Genomic DNA, 17,529 nt, shown 5'->3' with positions numbered 1-17,529 from the left:
GCCATGTTGGTGTGCTGCACCCATTAACTCGTCATTTACATTAGGTATATAAATTTTTACTTTTAAGTAACTATATTAGACTAAAGATTTTTAAAGACCCTTTTCCCATTAACAAAAATCTCTAAAAGTGTGGGCTTTTTTTGTGTCTGGGTCTAGACTCTGCTTGTGCCACTTACTAGCTTTTGCACCTTGTTGAGCAAGTCATCTCACTCTTCTTTGCCTGATTTCCTCATAAACTCATGAAGTTGTAGAAAGAATTAATGAGTGGATACGTATAAAGCATGTGGAACACACTTTATTAGTTCTTCCAACAAAGAGCTGGTCAGCAAATCCAACTAACTCAGTTGGTAAAAAGATTAAACCTAGGACTTTATTGTAAAATATATTTTAAAAAGTCAACTATGGCATTGGTTCATCAACATATGTTCCATCGAGTTGCCAAGATTTCAAAATGTTCATTGTTTTATACATTTATTTTTCTATTCATCAGAAACTTATTGGGACCCTCCTATGGTTCAGCAATGGTAGGAACACTGATTTTGACTAAGATTTAAATTGTCTTAAATTAGAGAATGCTCGAAAAACAAGCAATGGGGAAAGGATTCCCTATTTAATAAATGGTGCTGGGAAAATTGGCTAGCCATAAGTAGAAAGCTGAAACTGGATCCCTTCCTTACACCTTATACAAAAATCAATTCAAGATGGATTAAAGACTTAAATGTTAGACCTAAAACCATAAAAACCCTAGAAGAAAACCTAGGCATTACCATTCAGGACATAGGCATGGGCAAGGACTTCATGTCTAAAACACCAAAAACAATGGCAACAAAAGCCAAAATTGACAAATGGGATCCAATTAAACTAAAGAGCTTCTGCACAGCAAAAGAAACTACCATCAGAGTGAACAGGCAACCTACAAAATGGGAGAAAATTTTTGCAACCTACTCATCTGAAAAAGGGCTAATATCCAGAATCTACAAAGAACTTAAACCAATTTACAAGAAAAAAACAAACAACCCCATCAAAAAGTGGGTGAAGGACATGAACAGACACTTCTCAAAAGAAGACATGTATGCAGCCAAAAAACACATGAAAAAGTGCTCATCATCACTGGCCATCAGAGAAATGCAAATCAAAACCACAATGAGATACCATCTCACACCAGTTAGAATGGCAATCATTAAAAAGTCAGGAAACAACAGGTGCTGGAGAGGATGTGGAGAAATAGGAACACTTTTACACTGTTGGTGGGACTGTAAACTAGTTCAACCATTGTGGAAGTCAGTGTGGCGATTCCTCAGGGATCTAGAACTAGAAATACCATTTGACCCAGCCATCCCATTACTGGGTATATACCCAAAGGACTATAAATCATGCTGCTATAAAGACACATGCACACGTATGTTTATTGCGGCATTATTCACAATAGCAAAGACTTGGAACCAACCCAAATGTCCAACAATGATAGACGGGATTAAGAAAATGTGGCACATATACACCATGGAATACTATGCAGCCATAAAACATGATGAGTTCATGTCCTTTGTAGGGACATGGATGAAATTGGAAATCATCATTCTCAGTAAACTATCGCAAGAACAAAAAACCAAACACCGCATATTCTCACTCATAGGTGGGAATTGAACAATGAGATCACATGGACACAGGAAGGGGAACATCACACTCTGGGGACTGTTGTGGGGTGGGGGGAGGGGGGAGGGATAGCATTGGGAGATATACCTAATGCTAGATGACAAGTTAGTGGGTGCAGCGCACCAGCATGGCACATGTATACATATGTAACTAACCTGCACATTGTGCACATGTACCCTAAAACTTAAAGTATAATAATAAAAGAAAAAAAAACTTAAAAAAAAAACTAGAGAATGCTCTATTTCATATAGTTAAAAGTCATTAAAGTACAAGAGCAATGAGAGAAAATTAAACTTTATCAATAATCATAAGAAATAGTTGATGGAGGCTGGGCGTGGTGGCTCACTCCTGTAATCCCAGCACTTTGGGAGGCCGAGGTTGGCCGATCACGAGGTCAGGAGATTGAGACCATCCTGGCTAACACAGTGAAACCTCGTCTCAAAATACAAAACATTAGCCGGGCGTGGTGGCAGGCGACTGTAGTCCCAGCTGCTTGGGAGGCTGAGGCAGGAAAATGGCGTGAACTCAGGAGGCGGAGGTTGCAGTGAGCTGAGATAGCGCCACTGCACTCCAGCCTGGGTGACAGTGAGAGACTGTCTCAAAAAAAAAAAAAAGTGATGGAAATTATGTTGCAGAAAAAAATAGAAATATAAAATCTTAGTGGACTTAGCACTTGTAAAAGTTAATCTCATCTGACTTAAAAAAGGGGAAATTGGATATTGAGAAACAAGAATAAACAGGTTAACATATAAGAACTGGTTATAATTATGTTATTCTTCATGGCATGAAATGTATTGTGCCTTATAACTAATTTTGTTTTTCTTAGCTTAATTTTTTTTTGAAATATATAGATACAGAGAAAATTAAAAATAAAATGAAAGTATGGCCTATGGGATGAATAAAAGAATTACTGTGGAATGAGGAAGAAAAAAACACTAGTATATATTATTACTTAAGTTACCACTTTGCACTTTAGCAGTGCCTTATTAATTTTTAAAATCTTTAGTGTTTTTTGTCTCAGTTTATTTTCATAACTGTAGGAACATAAACAGGTAGATTTTTCTTGTCATGTCTTTTTCTATCATCTGACACATAATGAACTGTCCTGCAGCAATTAAAGCATCCTCACTGGATTGTTTTGAGAATGAACTAAATTGACTTATGCAAAAATTCTGTAAAGACAAAGATAACCAATAAAATTATATTTAATATTTTTATGTTATAGATGTGATTTTTATCATTTTCCAAGGTCCCACAGCTCATAAGGAATGGGGACTAGATTGACTCCAGTGTTTGAAGAGTTATTCTAAATAGGAGACTGACAGCTCTTCTTAGTTTTCACAGAGATGGAGAAAATGAACTTAAATCTCAGCCAGAGTGTTTTGTTAGGAATAAATAAGGACTTCATACCTTAAAGCCAAAAGGGGAAGATTACCAGGAAAAGTGATAGAATTCCTGAGATCTTTTAAAGTAACTGAATGACTTTATTTCTGTGATTATTAAAAAAAAATTTTGGCTTGGAAAACAGTCTTTGAATACCTGTTCTATGGAGGGCACAGGAGTGCTGTACTAGAGATACTTTATTTAACCTTTCAGCTTTATGTTGCATTTTTTATTTTTCAGCTAATATGTATCTAGACTGGGCAAACATAAAAACCTATTATTCACCTTTATAAATTATCTCACAAAATTTTTGATTGATGTTCACTGCAAAATGAGTATTAGAATTATGGTAAGTAATTGAGTTTAAAAATATAAGCTAGTACCTATTCAACTCTTCAGTAACTGTAATCAGACATGTCATATGTCTCATACTTTACACATTCAAACTGTGTTCACTTCAGAAATTTTTCCATCTGGTGGTGCTCATAGTTGGAAGGGTTTGTGAATCTCAAATAGGTGAAATAAATGAGGTAGCTTTCAAAGTACACAGGGTATAAATTAAGCTTAGAACATCCTCATGCAAATAAGTCTGTAAACTACAAATAATTGCATGCAAGATATTTCATTGCTCTTTTAATAGTGGAAGAGGAACATAAGTTACCATTGCTATAATCAATGTGAAAGTCAGTTGCTCCTAATGATTCTTACTGTTTTGAATCTCTAAGTGATGTACGTAAAATTACTGTATTTTAAACTGTTGGTCTGCAAAATGTCAAGGAAAATGTGTACCTTATTGAGAGAAGAAAATTATACATATTGTAATATGTTTGGTTAATCTTCTCTGTAAACCAATATGTTTATAAAAGTCTTACTTTACTTTAGAAATTATTCTTTCAACGAATGTCAAATAATTGGCTAATCAATGTACTTTTGGTAGAGACAGAATGCCACTGGAACATCTCCACAATCACATCAACTTTTTAATTGCAGTCAGTCTATGGACCTGATTTGCACAATGTCCAAATGATACAGGATGTAAAGATGGAAACAATGTATACTAGAAGTAAAAATTTCTAAGAAGTTCTTACTGCAGAACAGTTACACCATGGAGTAAGTTTTCTGGCTCCATCCCATACCTGCTGAATTAGACTTTCTGGCAGATGGCCAGGCAATGTATACACTTTAAACAAGTTTAAATAATTACTTTGGATGATAATAATATGTAGTCTTTGTTATCCTACTGTTTCCATGAGCCCATTCCATTTTGTGAATAGAAATTAATTTTCTAGAACTGCTTCGAAAGGCACTGTCTAGGTGTCATGATAAAGTCAATGTCATCTGTAGAATTCCAGTGATGTGGTTTCTTAACTTTCCTACTGTGAAATAGCATTGTGGTGGAACTCATAATTGTATATCAGCCGGGGAAAGTGTTAATTAATTTGTTGACTCCCATTTCTTGTTTGGCATGCTATGAAAATCTCTCCTGCCACAGAAGTGTCATTATGTATCACACCTAATCTAGCTGTCTTAAAATTTATCAAGACAGTTCATAGAATTTTATAAAAGATAAAGTGACTTATTTATTTATTTATTGTCATGCACCCTGACCAATTGACACAGTGCTTAGGAGGGTCTAGAAGTTGTTTTGGTTGTTTCCCTACTCATATTTGGATGAAAAGGGGGCTTACCTCTTGATCGGTAAATTATTTTTAAAATTTATATATATATTTAACCTGGGAGCATAAATTCAAATTGCCATGAATATATACTCCCTTGATTGGTAAATTCTTAATGTAGCTGTATTTCTCATAGTTTATTAAAATAAGCCTGTTAAAATTTATAAGTTTAGATGGTAATATAGGTGTATTTTGAAATTATCATAATTAGGATAACTGAGTATAAATTATTTTAAATTTCTCATATTATGTGTGTTACCAACACTAGGACACATAGAAATTATGATAAAACAAGTTTTATTTATTTTAATGAATTTCAAGCACTTATGACTTGATGTCTCACAACTTCAAAGGCAAATAAGAATTAAGTAGATTACCTATATTAGGATGAAAAACATATTTTTTACCTGCTTGAGAGGTTATGATGAAGTGTATAAAAAAGGGATAGGTGTGGCTCATTTGGCCTAATTATATAAGTCCCTTGATTTAGTCTGCTCTACCTTAGCATTTATAAACATTATCTAATTAAGATATCATCTTTAAATGGGATTTAATTCAAGGAACCAAGCCATAAAAGTATTACTGGCTATAGAAATAGAGGGAAAATACATATCTTTCTCCTCCCTCCCTCTCTCACTTATTCTTCAATTTTTTTTCCTTTCTCTTCTACTCTTTTTTTTTTTCTTTTTGTCTCAATAAATTTTCATGGAAAAAGATAGAGGTCAAGAAATGTCTTTGTTTCTATGTTAGGCAACTATTATCTCTTTTTATTATTTTATATAGCTCTTAGGAAAGTTATAATATAAATGTCCAGCAATTGTTGTTAATTTCAGTATAAAACCTTTGGTATACTGTTATCTATTCATGATAGTTCTCTTCATGTTTAGAAGAATTTAACTAACTTACTTAAGCCTTATGAAAAAGAAAATATCTTAGTTATATAAATTTTGATAGCTGTGGGCATGAAACAAAATACAAAAACAATTTCTCTTGTGATATGCTACACCTATGGTCATAGACAGCCAGTGTAAGTGCAAGAGGAAGTAGCAGCAAAGATTTTGCCGTAACCTGCACCTTAGTGCTAACATCAGCCATTTTCCTTAGCTATATTAATTTCTCTAGCCTCTTGTGTTTAGATGATCTTCATAGCATCTAGATAATCAAGAGAATCATTTATTAGAATCTAGATGTGCTAGTTAACCATCAATAACAGTTTTTAAGGACTATTTAGGTTTGTGAAAATAGATGGTATACGTATGATGATGTCCTATGTTAGTCAGCTTGGGCTGCCATAGCAGAGCACCACAGACTGAGTGAAATTTATATTCTCATAGGTCTAGAGCCCACAAGTTTACAAGGTGCCATCAGGGTTGGTTTCTGGTGAAGGCTCTCTTCTTGGCTTGTGGATGGCTGCTTTCTTGCTGTGTCTTCATATAACCTTTCCTCTGTGCATTCATGGAAGGAAAGAGAGAAAGCTCTAGTGTCCCTTCCTCTAGTGTCCCAAACATGGACACTAGCCATATTTGATTAGAGTCTCATCCTTAGGACCTCATTTACCCTTGGTTACCTCTCTGTAAAAGCCCTGTCTCCAAATACAGTCACACAGACAGGATTCAGGATATGAATTTGGAGGGAAAGACACAATTCAGTCTATAATACTCCCAAATTACTGAATGTGGACTTTGCATTTAGGATTGCTTTTCCTTAAAATTTCAGACATAAGTTTATAATATATGCTAAATCAAAGCAAGAAAATGAGTCAGATATGTTAAAAAGCCTATTCCTCATTGGGAACTCAAATTAAAGAAGTGACTCTATTGAGAGCATTTATGGCCTTGTATTCTTAGCTTTGGGGAAATACAAAGAATGCAACTCTAAAGGAAGAAGGTAAGATGAAATTTTAGGGAGAGACAGATATCACTCCTGTAATACATCATGGATTTTTAAAAGCATCGTCAAAAGATTACAGCAGGGACATAAATGATAAGTCAGTGAACTTGTGCATTATTCTTGGATTTTTTTTCCCGAGTTTCTTTTTCAGTGAGGGCAAAGCTAATATGTGAAATGGAAGAAAAAACATTGGACTTTTCACCTTTCATGCTCTAAAATATTGGAAATATGGGTGCTTTAATAATTTTTTTATCATAGATAATAATCCAGGTTATCTGAACAACAGTGTTTACTACTACAGCCAATAATGGAACACAACAAATGTTATTAGAATATTGTAGATATAGAGAATAAGATGTTCCCTGTAACTCTTTTGCATAAGTTTTAACATTCAAAAGTATAAGGTTTAAATTTTGGTTCTGAAATCTTTTATGATGTTACTAATAGTTAGCTTCTTTAAACTTATTTTTCACCTTCTTAAAAATGAAGAAAACATTTTTGTTTTCAAAAATAATAACACATGGGCATCTTTTGGGGACAGCATTGTTCTGCCTACAGGGTATAGCTTCAATCATGGATGATTAATCTTGAAATAAGTTCATGATCATTTTATGGATGACTTTTGTCACTGCATATGTTAGATATTAGTATTTCCCACTAAAATCTATAGAAATGACTCATATTCTAGGTATATTTATATCTAACCTATTAGGAGAACAAATGTTTAACATAAATACAAAATTTTTTTATGAAATTGATAATGGTTTATTAGGAAATAAAAGAAACTTGCAAGGTTGTGGTTGTTGATATTCAACAGATTCTTCATTTCAGTGTTCTGTCATTTCCTAAGGTAATCAAGCACATATATGACCTATTTTCACTAATGTAACTTCAGAAATGTAAAAATATAGATGATGATAAAGAAGCAAATCTTGAACAGAAGCAATGGTCATTAAGAGGCTTCAACTTTGGTTTTCCTAAGGCAGTATCCAGAGCAATAAGATGACCCAGATTTTTAAAAATTCTATTACTGTCATAAAAGGAAGTTTGCATGTTGCTGAGATCTCCCTACATCTGTGCATTTTGTTGTCCTAGCAATGAAATTTTTGCATTTCTTTATTCAAATGTATCTTGAAACTATGGGTTCTTAACATAAATATACCCCATAAACTAGTAACTCTCCCAGAAGATATCATAATCCAGATACAATAAACAGCCTTAGTCAAATGAAAGACAACGCTAAAAGCCATCTCACAATACAAATACTTTGGACCATATCAAATAATCTGCGTTTTAGCAAACATCTAGGATATTCATTGATTATATTTTTCTAACTTTAAATATGTATTATTTTTAATATGCTGTTAGATTATAATTATAACTGAAAAATTTAAAATAGTTATTCATTAGAAAATCTTGCAAAAGTCCAGACCATGTATTTTATATTTGTTTTAGTAGATTGGGTCGAGAATATGCTAAAATAAAGTAATAGGATTTTTTATACTCCTAAGAACAATTAATTTTTAATTTTCAAACTGTTGGTAGATTATGGATTTGTAGACCACAGCTTGGTTCTTTTCAGAGTTTTACTGGTCTAGTAAAATACTAAGAATTGCATTATCATAGGCAATAATTCAGTTGGTAGAAATACATTTTACAATTTCTTGATGATTTTTGAGCTAGCCACATATAACTTGTGGCTTAGAATAGCTCCATGATCATTTACTGACAATTTGCTTTTATAGGTTACTGGCTCTAACAAAGGAGATACAATAAAATACAAAATATTATTTTCTTAAGTTCATGTGGCCAGTCATATTACTTATTCACTCTGAATACTAGGATAGATTATGTCAAAATGTCATCTTTAGGCAGGGCAACCATCCTAATTTGCCTTGGACTCACTGGAAGTCCCACATCCTGGGAAACCCAATAGTCCCCCCAAAACAAAACAATTGGTCACTCAATGAACTAATCCACTATCCAGCCTACCTCCATGTAAGATTCAAGTCTTAATGTCAATTATTAATGTTGGTGCATATGGAGCCTTAAACAACTCTACCTAAAGAAGCATTATTGAACAAGAGCTGGGTGTGGATTCTGGTTCTCTCTACAGTAGAGTAGTATGATCAATTCCTTCAACTCTGTGAATTTGCTTTCTGCTAAATCATGTTTATGAGGTGTTCTGGGGTAGGTAACATAATGATGGGAAGAGAATGCTCACAATAAAATTTCACATTTATTTAACAAAATAATGACAATAACAACAATAATAGAACACAGAGGAAATGAGGTTGCTACAAAGGAGTAGATGCAGCCCGTAAGTACACAGCTGCCCTTGAGCCCCAAGGTCCATGCAAGCAAAGTTTAGGCATACAGAATTTGAGAAGATTAATACCTGATTGTGCTATTATCCTTTTATACATGGGGCTTACATGATTATTTCTTAAAAATTAACTGACAAGTTATTTCTGGACCTAATGCACATATTTGAGTGACTCTTTGCAAATACTTGTGCTATCAATATTTCTGGTAGAAAAAGTCACTGTCAGGAAGATTTTATCCTAACTTAAGAGAAGATGCATACCTAGCCACTGTTCTTCTCCAAGCTGTAAGGCATTTACAGTACCAGTTTCCCCAGATTCATACCTCACTACAGATATTGTGAAGATAAAATTAAATTATATGTTTATAGTGCCTGGCAAATAGTAGGCTCTTAGTTATGGTGGTGGTAGTGGGTATACTGAAAATATCCTTTGTGAAGAAAGAAAAGAGGCTTTCTAAAATATCATCTAGCTCATCAATTTTCCTTTTTTCTTTCTTATTTAGTGAAAAGTATCAATGATAGAATCTATCTACTAATATATATATTCAGAAGTAATATTAAATCAGCGAAATTCCAAAATTTTGTCAATAGTTGGCAAAATAAGTAAATATAAAATATTGTTTATCAATTTAATGTAAATTATATTACTATTATGCATGTTAGAGTGAGTATGTTTATTACATTAGTTCTGCTGAATTTTCTAAAGCCTGTTTGGAATATTCTATATTTACTTTCTTAATGAAGAAACCTAAAATGTTCTTATTGTGTCTGAAGCCCAAGCATACTAATCAGTGCCAGGTAAATACAATTTTTAAAAATATTTTAGTAGGAAAATAGAAACTGGTTTTTATCTCACCAAAGAACGCTTAAAGGATACATCTCCAAGTTACAGACAAGGCAAAATGCAAACAGCTCTCCTTTGGCTCAGTTATAAATGAGTGAGTTTTTCCCCCCTGATATTCTGATATGACGGAATACATTTTTGTTAAATCTTCATGCTAAAATATTTATGCTTTCAAAACATTTTTCTGATGTTAGCTACACTCATAGGATTTAATAATGTGGTATAGCTAAATTTAGCCTTGGGGCCACTGTTAATATTACAGAGGCATGTGTACCACAACTCGGCATGATTTACAACATCCACATTGGTTTACGTGGAGCTTTTAATTAAATCAGAAAAAAATGACTCTGTGGTAGTTCATATTGTAGGGTTAGTGTATCCAGTCCATTATTATAGGAACTAACAGGAGAGAAGATTGGTATGCTGGGAAATAGTGAACAGGTCGAGTATCAGAGATACATTAGCATCAACCTTTAACTGTACATCTGGATGCAGCATGTACTTTTTGTCTGCAGTTGTGGCAATTATTTCCAAAGCATCACAGTAATTTCAGCTGTTCCCTCAATTTCCAGCTTCTGCAAAGTCTCTTCTAAGAGCCACCTTTATATTTATTTTTTTCTTGATAACAACATACGCTTCTTGCTACTCTTCTGTTCCTGAAGAAAATAGGTATGTCTAGTTGTTTAGTGATATGCTTTAGTTCATATTTCAAAGGTATTTCTTTCTTCTACCTCCTTTTAGTCATTCTGCTTTAGTTGCTGTATTCTACTGTTTAATCATTTATGGATTGCATTTTCAATCACATTCTATCCAATAAATCTGCAGTTAGTCAGCAGTATTGGTTTTTGATAGGCATCCTGTGTCACAGGAATTTTTTTATTGGAACCTTGCCCTCATGTTCTGGGGACCTATTGCCTTGGTTTCACAAGCATGGAAATAATCAAGAAACAGGGTATTGGATTTTGGGCACAAATAGGTGTGACAATTAAAAGCTACTCTTTACGTTTTTACTTTAAGAAGCTACTCTTAAAGTTTTTTCTTTGATTTGGCATTATGACATTGTACTCAACCAAGGAAAATTTAGGATCTGTAGTCTTCCTGGTGAAGTGTCACTGGGTAGTGTTGTGTCTTTTTAGAAAATTCTTCAAAACAAATTTTCTTTGTTTTGCTGGCAAATGTTTGTAGTTCTGAAATGACCAAATAGAGGTAATTTTATACAGCTTGATTTAACAAGTAACAGTAGATGAGAATCCTTCAAAATGATTGTCACATATTAAGTGCAAATTAAAATACCTATGTCAAAATTGAAGAGAGAAAATATTAGGCACCACAGGAAAGACATAAACAAAGCTATTGGAAAAGAAAGCAGGTAATATGGGTTCTTTATTTATCTGGGATTTAATATACAAAGACAATTGTCTTGAAGGGGAAAAAAGGAGGAAAAGAGACTAAATTTTTCTATTCTTAATATGTCTTTCTAATTCCCTTGATCAGGAATACTTTATAAAGTCCTGTATTACTGCATATTTTCTTTCAAATTTAAACTTAGTTCAATGTGAAGAAAGCCGTAATGTTAGTGGCTTTGTTTTTTCATTTTGGAATCATCAGTAAAAAGCAATCTGATGTGATAGCCACATAAAATTATGATACTGTGAACTGTACAAAGATATTATATTACATTTTACGGAACTGAAATATTCACTGAATATGCATGGTCTGCACACTAAACATTGTGTGTTTAAGCAAAATGTTAGATATGAATACAAGTTTAATAAAGCATTATTGTATGCGTAAGGATCCACAGTTAAAGAATATGTAGGGTCGGGCCCGGTGGCTCACGCCTGTAATCCTAGCACTTTGGGAGGCCGAGGCGGGCAGATCACGAGGCCAGGAGATTGAGACCATCCTGGCTAACAGGGTGAAACCCCGTCTCTACTAAAAATACAAAAAATTACCTGGGCGTGGTGGCGGGTGCCTGTAGTCCCAGCTACTGGGGAGGCTGAGGCAGGAGAATGGCGTGAACCCGGGAGGCGGAGCTTGCGGTGAGCCGAAATTGCGCCACTGCACTCCAGCCTGGGCGACAGAGCGAGACTCCGTCTCAAAAAAAAAAAAAAAAAAAGAGAATATGTAGGCTGGACATGGTGGCTCACACCTGTAATCCCAATCTCTGCTTTGGGAGGCAGAGGCAGGAGGATTGCTCAAGGCCGGGAGTTTGAGACCAGCCTGGGCAATATAGTGAGACCTCATTTCTATGAAAAATAATTTAAAAAATTATCCAGGTATGGTGGTGCATGCCTGTAATCCCAGCTACTTGGGAGGCTGAGGCAGGAGAATCACTTGAGCCTGCCAGGTTGAGGCTGCAGTGAGCTCTGATCACGCCGCTGCACTCCAGACTGAACGACAGAGTGAGAGACCTTTTGTTGTTGTTGTTGTTGTTGTTTTTTATTAAAAAAGCGTATATAATATTGGTCTAACTTTCAAGTCATTGGAGAGTTAAATAGGCAAATCAATACATATATACATTAAGAACTTGGAAAACAAATTAAAATAATTCTATATTGAAAACAAATGGTATTTTTTGTTTTTGCTCTACAAGGATATTTCAGTAGCTCATTAATCAGATAAAAAAGAGAAATGTGATGGTACCAAAATCTGTATTGAAAATACCAGAACTAGAATTTGAAAGCTGTATTTTCAGTAGCTTCGAGAAATAAAATATTGACAGAGAGGAAGTGAATTCATAGGTGATCCAATGTTTTATGTTTCATTTAAAAATAGTATTAAAAAGGTTTTGTTGCTTTTTAATATTTCTTTAAGCAATATTCAATTTTGTGTAGTAACCTGTTTAGTTCTTCTACATGTATTCCATTACAGTATTATCTTATTCAAAAAATAAATACCTCCTTTATCATGTAGGAGCATTGTCCTAGAACATGGCAACAATCTGCTCTGAATGTCTGAAATCCCTGATAAGAAATGTAGCTCCTTGAATAGTTAGGCTTGAATTGGCTCTTGTTGAAATTAGATCTGTGATAACAGTACTAAGCAGTATTAAGTATTTATGGTAAGTCAATAAGTAATGACACCTACTACAAGGTCTGTAGTTTAAAATTCATTTTATTCAGGTAAAACACTTTTTTATGGCTTTGTAATTCAGTTCAGTAAATTGGCTTCTAACTGCATGCAAAACTTGGAACTAAATCCCTCTCCTTGGCACATTTATTTTTTAAAACATGGTTTTTAAATTTTATTTTATTAATTGCAGTAAGAACTCAACATGAAATATATGCTTCTAAAGTTTTAAGTGCACAGTACATTATTGTTGACTATAATTGCAATGTTGGACCACAGATCTCTAGAGCTTATTTTTCTTGCTTGACTTAAACTTTATGCCTGTTGATTAGTAACTCTTCATTTCCCTCCTCACTCAACCCCTGATAGCCACATTTCTACCCTTTGATTCTATGATTCTATGAATTTGACTACTTTAGGTACCTTATATAAAAGCAATCGTGCAATATTTGTCTTTCAGGCTCATTTCACTTAGCATAATGTTCTGAAGGCTCATCTATTTTGTCACAAATTGCAGACTTTGCTTATTTTTTAAGGCCAAATAATATTCCATTATATGTACATACCACATTTTCTATATTCATTCATCAGTTGATGCACATTTAGGTTATGTGCACCTCTTGACTATAGTGAACAGAGCTGCAGTGAATATAGGAATCCTAATATATCTTTGACATCCTGATTTCATTTCTTTTGGAAAAATAAGCAGTCCTGGAAGCAGGATTACTGGGTCATATAGTAGGCACAGTTTTAATATTTTGAGGAACCTCTATATTGTTTTCCATTGCAGCTGCACCAGTTTGCATTGCACAAAGCTTCCAGTTTCTTCACATCCTTGCTGACACTTATCGTCTTTCTTTAAAAGTAGTAATCATCCTGACAGGTGTGAGTTGGTATCTTATTGTGATTTTGATTTGCATTTTCTTTATGATTTGTAACACTGAGCATTTGTTCATATACTTACCCATTTGTGTGTCTTCTTTGGAGAATGTCTGTTCAAATCTTTATCCCATTTTTGAATCAGGTTATTTGTTGTTTGTTTTTTGCTATTGAGTTTTGGGATTTCCTTAAATATTTTGAAATTAATCTCAATTGGATATATGGTTTGCATTTTGTTTTCTCCCACTTAATAGGCTGTCTTTTCACTCTATTTTTTTTTTCTGTGCAGAACCTTTTTTTTAATTTTGATGTGGTCCCACTTGTTTATTTTTGTTGTTGTTTTCTATGCTTTTGTGTTATATCTATGAAATCATTCCCAAGATCAATGGAATGAATCTTTTCCTCTATGTTTTCTTATAGTAGTTTCATAATTTTGGGTCTTATATTTAAGCCTTTAGTCCACTTTGAGTTGTTTTTGGTGTATTGTGTAAGTTAGGGATCTGATTTAATTTTTTTCTTGGCACATGGATATCCAATATTTCCAACATCTCTTGTCTTTGTCTAGGAGACTATCTTTTTCCCATTGTGTTTTCTTGACCCACTTGTCAAACATATATTTGTGGATTTGTTTCTGGGCTCTCTATTCTGTTCCATTTGTCTATTTGTCTGTCTTTATGCCAGTGCTCTACTGTTTTGATTACTATAGCTTTGTAATACAATTTGAAATCAGCTAGTGTGCTACCTCCTGCTTTGTTCTCCATCCTCAAGATTGATTTGGCTATTTGTGGTTTTTGTGGTTCCATATGAATTTTAGAATTTTTTTTTCTATTTCTGTAAAAAAATACCATTAGAATATTAAATGAGATTTCATTGAATCTGTAGGTCACTTTGGGCAGTATGGACATTTTAACAATAATAAGTCTTCCAATCCATAAAATGTGATGTCTTTTCATTTGTTTGTGTCCTGTTTCACCTCCTTCACCAATGTTTTGTAGTTTTTAGTATACAAGCCTTTTGCTTCTGTAGTTAAGCTTATTCCCAGGTATTTAATTTTTTTGGTGTTATTGTAAATGTGATAGTTTTTCAAATTTTCTTTTTAGATAATTTGTTGTTAATAGTACAAACAGGACTGGTTTTTGTACATTTATTTTGTATCCTGCAATTTTCCTGAAGTATTTTTTCATAGAGTTTTTAGGGCTTACTATAAATAAGATCATGTGTTCTGCAAACAGGGACAGTTTCACTCGTTCCTTTCCAGTTTTAATGCCTCCTATTCTTTTTTCTTGCCAAATTACTCTGTCTGGGACTAACACTACTGTGTTGAAAAGAAGTGGTGAAAGCAGTCATCCTTTCCGTATTCCAGACCTTATAGGAAAACCTTTTTGATTTTCACACTGAATATGTTATTATCTGTGGGAGTTACATATAGGCTCTTATTAATATAAGGTAATTTCCTACCATTCCTAGTTTGTTGAGAGTGTTATCATGAAAGGGTGCTGAATTGTGACTAATGCTTTTTCTACATCTATGAAGACAATCATGTGATTTTTATCCTTTATTCTATTAATGTAGTGTATCACATTAATTGATTTTCTTATGTTGAATGATACATTTCTTTTTAACAAATGATGCTCTGAATCTTTTTCTTTCTCCTTTTCCCCTCTTTCTATTTAATTAACCATGTGGAAGGCATATCAATATAAATGTAGAAATGAAAAAAAAAACTTGATATATCTGTGCCTGAAAAGCAAATATCTCACACAAACATTTAAGACAAAATCTATATATTTCTCAGGTTTCTTAGGGAAGGCCTTAATTTATTGAGGCACGTCTGCCTTCTAGAATTAGTCTCCTCATCCAGACATCTTCAATGCACACATATCCATTAAAGGGTAGAGCAGCAATCCCAGACCTGAGCTAGTAATGAGTATTTGGTAAGATTTGAAGTATATATGACACAGTACTTGTCTGAGTTGTGACCCAACTCAAGCAATCAAGATATGATATTCTTATTGTATTTTATAAAATTACTTCTGGAATTAAAAGTAATTGACAATTGTAATGCTTGAATGTGTTAAGTATGAATTTATATGTAATTTGAATGCTTTTATTTATTTTATCTGCCCTTTAGTCTAGAGTGTATTCAGCAAAATGTTGATCACTTTTGTCCTTTTGTCTACTTCTTATGTTTTACATTATACCGTAAAAGCATAAGCAAAAATTTTCTTCCATTTTATAGGTTGGCTCGGATGATAGGCATTTTTTTTTTTTTGGCTGTGCAGAAGCTCTTTGGATTACTCAGGTCCCATTTGTCAATTTTTGCTTTTGTTGCAATTGCTTTTGACGTTTTTGTCATGAAATCTTTGCCCATGCCTATGTTCCAAAAGGTATTGCCTAGATTTTCTTCTAGGGTTTTTATAGTTTGGGGTTTTACATGTTAAGTCTTTAATCCATCTTGAGTTAATTTTTGTATAAGGTGTAAGGAAGTGGCCTAGTTTCAATTTTCTGCATATGGCTAGCCCATTCTCCTAGCACTATATATTAAATAGGGAATCCTTTCCCCATTCCCCGTTTTTGTCAGGTTTGTCGAAGATCAGATGGTTGTAGATGTGCAGTTTTATTTCTGAGATCTCTATTCTGTTCCATTGGTCTATGTGTCTGTTTTGCACCACTACCCTGCTGTTTTTGTTACTGTAACCTTGTAGTATAGTTTGAAGTTGGTAGTGTGATGCCTCCAGCTTTGTTCTTTTTTGCTTAGGATTGTCTTGGCTATATGGGCTCTTTTTGGGTTCCATATAAATTTAGTAGTTTTTTCCTAATTCTGGGAAGAATGTCAATGGTAGTTTAATTAGAATAGCATTGAATGTATAAATTATATTGGGCAGGATGACCATTTTCACCATATTGATTCATCATATCCATGAACATGGAATGTTCTTCCATTTGTTTGTGTCCTCTTCGATTTCCTTGAACAGTGGTTTGTAGTTCTCCTTGAAGAGGTCGTTAACTTCCCTTGTTAGCTGTATTCCTTTGGTATTTTATTCTCTTTGTAGCGGTTGTGAATGGGAGTTCACTCATCATTTGGCTCTCTGCTTGTCTACTGTTTCTGTATAGGAATGCTTGTGATTTTTGCACATTGATTTTGTATCCTGAGACTTTGCTGAAGTTGCTTATCAGCTTAAGAAGCATTAGGGGTGAGATGATGGGGTTTTCTAGATATAGGATCGTGTCATCTCCAAATAGATACAGTTTGACTTCCTCTCTTTCTATTTGAATACCCTTTATTTCTTTCTCTTGCCTGATTTCCCTGGCCAGAACTTCCAGTACTATGTTGATTAGGGTTGGTGAGAGATGGCATTCTTGTCTTGTGCCGATTTTCAAGGGGAATGCTTCCAGCTTTTGCCCATTCAGTATGATATTGGCTGTGAGTTTTTCATAAATGGCTCTTATTATTTTGAGGTGTGTTCCATCAATACCTAGTTTATTGAGAGTTTTTAACATGAAGGGATGTTGAATTTTATCAAAGGCCTTTTTGGTGTCTATTGAGATAATCAAGTGGTTTTTGTCTTTAGTTCTGCTTATGTGATGAATTACGTTAATTGATTTGTGTATGTTGAACCAGCCTTGCAAGTTGAAGCTGACTTGATCGTGGTGGATACGCTTTTTGATGTACTGCTGGATTCAGTTTGCCAGTATTTTATTGAGGATATTTGCATGGATGTTCATCAGAGATATTGGCCTGCAGTTTCCTTTTTTTATTGTATCTCTGCCAGGTTTTGGTACTAGGATCATGCTGGCCTCATAAA

General features: G+C 34.0%; 1 protein-coding gene across 2 annotated transcripts in view; it reads left to right on the top strand.

The window, feature by feature from the left end:
• The window catches only part of MDGA2 (MAM domain containing glycosylphosphatidylinositol anchor 2), an 834,858-nt gene that overhangs the window by 544,245 nt on the left and 273,084 nt on the right, over positions 1 to 17,529 (top strand). The window lies entirely within an intron of this gene.

Source organism: Gorilla gorilla, chromosome 15, assembly GCF_029281585.2.
Source record: "Gorilla gorilla gorilla isolate KB3781 chromosome 15, NHGRI_mGorGor1-v2.1_pri, whole genome shotgun sequence".
Classification (NCBI taxonomy): domain Eukaryota; kingdom Metazoa; phylum Chordata; class Mammalia; order Primates; family Hominidae; genus Gorilla; species Gorilla gorilla.
Note: the sequence above shows the minus strand (reverse complement) of the source record. Positions and strands in the feature narration are given on the sequence as shown.